Source organism: Sinohyriopsis cumingii, chromosome 2 (assembly GCF_028554795.1).
Source record: "Sinohyriopsis cumingii isolate HCF-2022 chromosome 2, ASM2855479v2, whole genome shotgun sequence".
Classification (NCBI taxonomy): domain Eukaryota; kingdom Metazoa; phylum Mollusca; class Bivalvia; order Unionida; family Unionidae; genus Sinohyriopsis; species Sinohyriopsis cumingii.
In genome coordinates, this window is record NC_142962.1 from 128,389,387 (window position 1) to 128,397,866 (window position 8,480).

Sequence of the window (8,480 nt, forward strand, 5' to 3'; positions counted from 1 at the left end):
AACCGATCTGTAGGTGGTAAAACGTTTGATGGTGCAGTGGTAGTATGTAAATATATTTTATCAAGACAGAACACGCTGTTAGTGCAAGATATTTACAATCTGTTACGAGAAATCGAGGCAGAACACGCTGCTCATTTACATATTTACAATATATTCAGAAACCGCTGTTTTAATTAACGAAATATTTACAATCTATTCAGAAACCGTTGTTTTAATGCAGAAATATTTACAATCTATTCAGAAACCGATCTGTAGCTATATAATAACTTCTGAAACGTATATTGTTAGATGATTCGATAGCTGTTGATAACGTATCTGGCCGTGATACTCGAGGCCCCAGGATCGAATCCCACGACTGACAACTGTCGGTGATTTACGCATATTAGCGATTTTTATAATTAATTGGGGCACCGCCAGCCCCTCTGCGCTCAACAGAACCCCTCCATCCACACGTCACTAGTGGTTGATACATGTTTTGTATCACCCACGGGCTGATTATTAGGGGGGTGTTCTATTGAGCGTAGAAAATGGCCCCATATATGTTTGTGCCGTCCTTAATTAAGATTTCATTCATTGTATATATTTCATTTCATTCATTCATTGTATATATTTCATTTCATTCATTCATTGTATATATTATAAATACTACGTGTTGTACTGTCATTCATTCATTGTATATATTTCATGTCATTCATTCATTGTATATATTTCATTTCATTCATTCATTGTATATGTTCGTGCCGTCCTTAATTAAGATTGTCATTCATTCATTGTATATATTTCATGTACCTACTGAACTTGCTAAAACACGCGAATAGAGGTTCACATGTGGGGATTGTCATTCATTGTATATATTTCATAAATGTTTGTCCCGTCATTCATTCATTGTATATATTTCATGTACCCACTGAACTTGCTAAAACACTCGAATAGAGGTTCACATGTGGAGATTGTCATTCATCATAGATGTTGTGCTGTGCCCCTTCCTGAACTCGCTAGAACACTCGACTAGGGGTTCATAGGGGATATTTTTTTATTTTAAATATATATATATATATATATATATATATATATATATATATATATATATATATATATATATATATATATATATATACCGTATAATAATGAACTACGAAAATATTAATGATGTAATTTTTGCTATTAAAAAATTGGAAAAGATGTAATTATTATATATCTGATGAACTAAATCCTGAAAAAATAATTTCTGATTTTGAAATTTTACAAGAACGTAAAAACCGAGGAATACACACACAATCATCTGAATACAAGTTCATAAAACCGATTCAGGCGGCGATGTTTCAGTCGCTAGCTACTGTAGAAGATGATCAGGTCAAGGAATTCGTTCCACTCTCTGCCGCAGTAGAAAAAATTAGATCAGAGTTATCCCACGAATACGAGGCAAAGAAAACGATTAGTACTCGTATAAGACAATTAAGAAAAATTATGTTAGATCGTGAAACGATCCAAAGTAACTTCGTTGGTGAAACGACCGAGCACGTGTAATATTTGTTTTATTCTGAAATATTTTATTTATTCTAAAATATTATATATTTATTCTGAAATATTATATATTTATTCTGAAATATTATATTTATTCTGAAATATTATATATTTATTCTGAAATATTATATATTTATTCTGAAATATTATATATTTATTCTATATTTATTCTGAAATATTATATATTTATTCTGAAATATTATATATTTATTCTTAAATATTTTATTCATTTATTCTGAAACATTTTATTTATTCTGAAATATTATATATTTATTCTGAAATATTATATATTTATTCTTAAATATTTTATTTATTCTGAAATATTATATATTTATTCTGAAATATTTTATTTATTCTGAAATATTCCAACATTTTTAGTCAAATTTGTTATTTTTTTAGCTATTTTAGTCGATTTGTCAAGGAAAATTTATGAATTTTCCAATATCATTCGGGTCAAACCTCAAGCGGTTCTCTAATTGATTTATCAATAAATCGTTAAAAATCAGTAAAATTAGCTCAAAAAATGAACTTTTTCATGCGATTTTTGTTAATTTTTCTGGTAATTTTCGAAAAAAATGAGGATTTTTAACGATTGATCGATAAATCAATTAGAGAACCGCTTGAGGTTTGACCTGACGAAAAACTGTAATTTGACGAATTTTCCTTGACAAATCGACTAAAATAGCTGGAAAAAAATAACAAATTTGACTAAAAATGTTGGAATATTTCTGATAAAATAAAATATTTCAGAAAAAATAAAAATATTTCTGATAAAATAAAATATTTCTGCTCAAAGATCTATGATCAAAAAGTCATTACGATAAAAGTATTTCAGACAGAAATCTTAAGATAAAAGTCTTTAAGACGAAGATCTACGATAAAGATCTACGATCTTACATGTAGATTGACAATCAATTCCTCCCCACGCAGGTCAATTAATCGTCCTATGTGGTCTGTGAGTTTGAAATTTATTTGTGACAAATACTGATTATGTGTACGTAGATAAACAGGATTGGTTGGCTCTTGCACGATCAAATCCCCAGGGGGAACTTGTGTTGTGAACGTGTATAAGATATATCCTTGTTCAGCCTGATTTGATTTTCCAAGATCTGTTTGATAGCTGCCATCGATTACGTCACAAACAAGAGTGACTGCGATTGTCGATGTTATATTAACGATTCCCGGAGACACATGTCTACCGCCGCCGTGTGCATCATTATTATATCTAAGAACAGTTGCTGGTGGGGCTATTTTTCTCCACGCATCGAGGATTTTAGGAAAATATTCATCAATGACATCATTGACAGATTTTCTTAATTTATCTGGATTATAATCAGGGAACTTACACGTTGCAATGTCAGCTTCAGGTATTTTGTATTTGGTTGCGAAAAACCTTCTATAATCGCTCTATGATTCAAAAACCAAGTTTACGATTCTATTATGAAAATATTCAATGGTATCAGCTATATGATTTAAAATTTATATTCGTTTAATAATTTCTTCACGCGTAGACGTCAAATCAGACAAACATTCATGAAAAAGAACACGTAAATTATTTAGTTGTTCTTTATGGTCTGAATTTATAATATCAATGACATTTTTAATATTTATATCGTAAAATGAATTATACAGATTATTACCGTCGTCAGTGCTATGTAAAAGCCAATAGTATTCACCAGTTCGCTCGACACGAAATTGATCCCGTTTATCCCATACTCGTTTTTCTATATTCCACCAAAAACTCATATAACCCATTTCAACTCCATGATATAAACTTTTAGTCGATGTAAAATCAGCCCGAGTTGGTTCTGGTATCTGTGCAGGTATTGGTGGTGCTATTTCAGGCCAACCTAGCACGTTTCTGATTGAAGATTGATAAATATCAACGACATAATCAGGAGAGTATTTCGATTGCAGAAGGTAGCGTCGGCTCATGAACATTGATATTTTTGATTCTTTTCCTGTTATTGATTTTATTCTACGCGCAAATTCATCATTGATTTGTTCGATCTCATAACTGCCAGTTGGTATTCCAACAACAACCCAGTCAGGTGTTCCATCGGGTTTATTCTTATTAGCAAATACAAGCGAATTATTTGCTGGTGTACCATTAAATGATCTCGATCTGATATTTGGCCAACTATGGTATACTCGTAACTGCGCTAGTGCAATTTCTTTTACTGGAATTGCAGTTGGAAAATTGATGTTAAAATCAGGATTAATCGAGCTTACCGAGATCATCGTGGTCTTGTGCAGGGTTGTGTTCGTCACGATCTGCTGGAGTAATTCCGTCATTATTAATACTCGTACCTTTAATACCAGCGCAGTTGTATATTTTAATCATCTCTGAAAACTCAAAATCGGATAAAATTCCATCATTGAGACTCGCTGATAACAACGAAGATAACTTCGAGTATGCGACAGTTGCTATGTGTAATTTTATCATGTAATCGGATAATTTTTCATTCGTGCAAGTACATATTTCTTTTGCAATGATATTGAGCACACCTGCAATCGCTGTTGCAGCTGAAATACAAATAGTTACAGTTACTGATGCCATCATTGTCATTGTTGATAATATCACACCGGTTCCAGCAACAACAGCGGACACTGAATAAACGATTACGTCGACGATAACTAGTCGTCGTCGATATTTCTTTACTTTTACTGTATATTGTTCGACTCGATCTTTCAACGCTGCCTGCCATTCACGCGCTTGATTGTACCTATAATGTTGCGATGCAACATCATTTTGAACGTCGATTGAGGTACTCATTATATTTTATGCAGTAACCAATTGAGGTGTTTCAGTTACAAATTCCAAACACCACCAGTAAGATGTAGCGGTTAATTTCTTATCAGCTGCTTCCAGAATAAATATTTCTTCGTTTCCGCTATTTAATATAACAGATACAACCCCGGAAAACTTATCAGTTGAATGACGCCATGGATATGTTGTAAATATTTCAAATTTTGCAGCACTGAACACAGACAGCCTGTACACACCAGTGACTGTTGCGGTATATTGGATAGTTTTATTTTGCTGAGACCATGTTGCGAATCCCGATGATACCGTGTATACGATGTTGGTAATATGCCCGGGAGTAAACCCGCCGAGAATTTTAATCAAACTGGTTTTATTACGATCTCAGGAATCCCCGCTACGATCTTTTGCTGTGTTTGTTTGATCGTGTCGATGTTCGTCTTGATATCAACGAGTTTTACGTCAACGGTGTGCGGATTACCAAAAATTTCCTCTGCGGTTTCATTAATTTTTCTAAAGTTTCTGCGGAGATTTGTAAACGCGTTTACGTGAACGTCATACTCGGCCCGCAACGTGGATAATTTACCATCTACGGTGTTGTAGTTGACGTCAACGTATTTTTTTGTTGCGGCATCTTCGTCGGATGTTGGCTCCCTCAGAACTACTATCTTATTCCCTTTCATACTGAATTCTCCCGCCATTGTGTCACCGATATTTTTCACGCGATTAGCAACACTTGCTGTAATTTGATCTCTGATGGTTGTAAACGATACACTTGAATCCCTGATTTTTCCACTGTCAGTAAACACAGGGATATTATCCGTAACTGCGCCAAGTACTCGTCGAATTATATCATTCCATTTGATATTGCTGGTTTTTAGTTTACCATATCGATCCTGAAAAATAACAACCTCATCTGGGTCAACTCCAGCCAGGTTCATAATATCGGCGAGTTCATCTTTAGTCGCGTACTTCGACAGATCAATGTCATCGGACTCTTTCTTAACGCCGGAAGAAGATCTTCTTCCGTAAATATCAACCATTATATAAGATCTAAGATCTGTTTAAAAAGAATTGGTTGCTTGTATAATCATGCACGACTTTATGTGGCGGTTTGGATGATTTTGATATAGCGTTAAGTACATTAATTACTTCACGGCCGCATATTGGCGGATCTGTCATTGTTTGAGTGGGTAGCGTTGAATACCAAACTTGCGCGTGAAGTGGCGCGACATACTTGATAAACTCACGCGGTGGAACTAACCCGTATGAATCAAAATAAACGATTCCACGTAGATCAACCGCGTATGATACCCAATGAGTACCAGGTCCTGAATTCGAGTCAAGATTAATAATACTTGTTTCGAGTTCGTTCGGTTGTTTCGTTAATTGATCTCGCATAAAAACACCTCTGAGGTTTTTTATTTTTAATCGTTTAGCAGCATCAAGTAAATCAAAATTTGATGCTGCAGCATCTAACGAAGTGATCCTGGAAGCCTCAGACCTCTTCCCCAACGAGATCCCGGTAATCTTAGGCCGCGTCCCTGTTTTTATATCCATTTCCTGTTGCTTTCTTTAGAGCCATTCCAGCAACGGTTCCAACAGCACCTAACGCGGCTGCTTTTGCTGTGGCTGGAGCTTCAGCAGCTATTAACGCTTGAATAGCCGCGAGAAGTGGAAAAATACCACCGGTTTTAACTGAGTCCTTAATCGCACCCGCAGAGAGACTAAGTTTGACTCCTGTTTTTCATTGTTTTGCGCCGTTGAAATGTTTAAGTGGACGTTCTGATAATGACAATTTATTTTGACCACCCGTGATCTGATCTCGCTTTAGTGATATTTTCATTCCGCAGTATTTTGCTGAATTTGAATGAAGGTTTTTAATCTGACGAGGAGTCAGACTGACACTAACGTGATGATATGGCATTTTATGATAAATACTTGCCACGCTCCAAATAATGATTAAAGATTTTCCACTGGTGCATCAATGACTCTCATTCGACCACTACCACCTTCAAGTAACAGTAACATGGCTTTATCGCTGAGTATAACCGCGATTGCTCTGTAATCAACACCACCTGTATTTAACGTTGCTTTAAGATGTATATCAACGACAGATTGTTTTGATAGATCAAGATGCTCCAGTGAAAAATAATAAATCGGATACAAAGTTCTGAAATCATATTGTGATATTTGCAACCCAGTATCTACATTTTGATCACGTCCCATGAATGACATCAAACGATGATATGCACGTCCTATATGATTTTGTTCATAATTTAGTTGTAAATTTTCTGTTGGTTCTTGTTGTCCGTTTATCCGTCAAGAAATATCTGTGATACCTAGTTTATCAAATATCATATGAGTACGTTCTTGATTACCTAAACGATCATAGTTTTGAAACGCAATAAAAATATGCCGTGGTGCAGAAATACCTTGTTGTGATACTATATGCCATGTAAACTGACCGTTAACGTCAGTTTGTATACTATCTGTGCTTGTTGTTAACCATGACAACAAGGATTTACCACCTGTGTCCATGAAAGAAATCAATTTTTGTTCTTCTGCGATCTTTGGAGTCATTACCGGCATCCACAGTGAAAGTTTCGATAATACTACTTTACCAGCATCACCAGCAGGTCTCCACAGAGCATCGTTATCATCACCCTTTCTTATAAAAACAACCGTGTATCGAGCTCCAAAAATAACCTTTTTAATATTCCTACAAAATCCAAAAATATGCGACAGTGGAATTGTACAAGAAAAACTTATATTGGCTCCTAGCAACATATTTTTACGCGTTGCAAATCCCAAGTTGAAATTTAGGTTAGCACCATGAACCACTGGCCACACATCAGCATCAGTGTTATTGGCATCGTTTCTTGGTCGTCTTATAATATACTGATCGCTTTCAGGGTGACCAGAATTATCTTTTACAAACATCATTGTGGGACCTGCTGATTTTGTATAATCATCAGAATATCTTGCTAGACCAATTATTGTTATAGCAACGTCGACATTATTCTGAATCGATTCGATATTTTTTCCATTGATCATATAAGTGGCGCTATCAAATAATGCCATGATCCCGTTGTTGACAAAACCAACTTTTACTGCATCTGCGTAATTAGCATTGTTTGTTCTTACAATTGTACCTTCTACCTCAATAAAAGCCTCAGCGGGTAAAAAGTATCTACTTGTGTCATGAACTTGTAGTTCAATTCTTCCTCCACGTTGATCTGGTGTTCGTGCGTCATAAGAATAAAACTGATAATCACGTACCGATTCATCTTTAAGGACAGGTGCTTCCATGTCAAATGCTGTGTCGGACATGCGCTTGAATATTTTATTGTAATTATTTTCGTCTAACACGTTGATTACCGCGTTCGGGAAATTCCACCTCGGGAAGTTCCACTTCCTGATATTAAACTTGAAATATTATTTCCCGATTCACCGAGTCCTTGATCTGCTAACGCTGCTAGTTTTTGATTTGCAGCTTGATTTATTATTTTGCTGACATCTGCGGGGATAATTTCAGTACTTGGTAATTTTACTGGTTGTCGTTTTCGTCTTATTAATCGTGCTAGTCTATCTTTGATCGCCGAGAACAGCTTACCAGCAACACTGACAATTGCACCAGGAGCTTTTTCACGAACTATATCAATAGCTTTCATCGATAATTGTTTTGCAATAGGCGCTGCTTTTGGGGCTAACCTTGTAAATAATCCCTGAATAACACCACCAAGTCCATCTCCGTAAATTGCTCTATAGATTGGTAATCGTGAGTTTACCGCTCTGACCTGTACGGATTTACGATGATTATTGTGTACGATCATCTTATTTTATTTACCATTTATCTAATCGCGGTGACTAATCATCAACGAGCTCATCAATACGTTCCCGGTAAACGCCAATATCCATGATACCACCTTGAAATAATCGCCGACAAATATCAGCTGCTTCATTGGTTATTTCTGGTGAGTTATTTCCGGCACGTTTTCCCCCATGAGAACTTCTAACCGTGACACGTCATTGAGGATATTATCAGGACAAACAAAATTATTTCCCAGACCACTCCCCGTTGCTCCTTCTTCTGTTGCTTTCTTAAATAGTCTTAAGGGTGATTTTTTTTTTTTACTTTTTTAAGTAGCTCCTCAGACCTCTCAAGTTCCGACATCAACCTTTGCTGCGG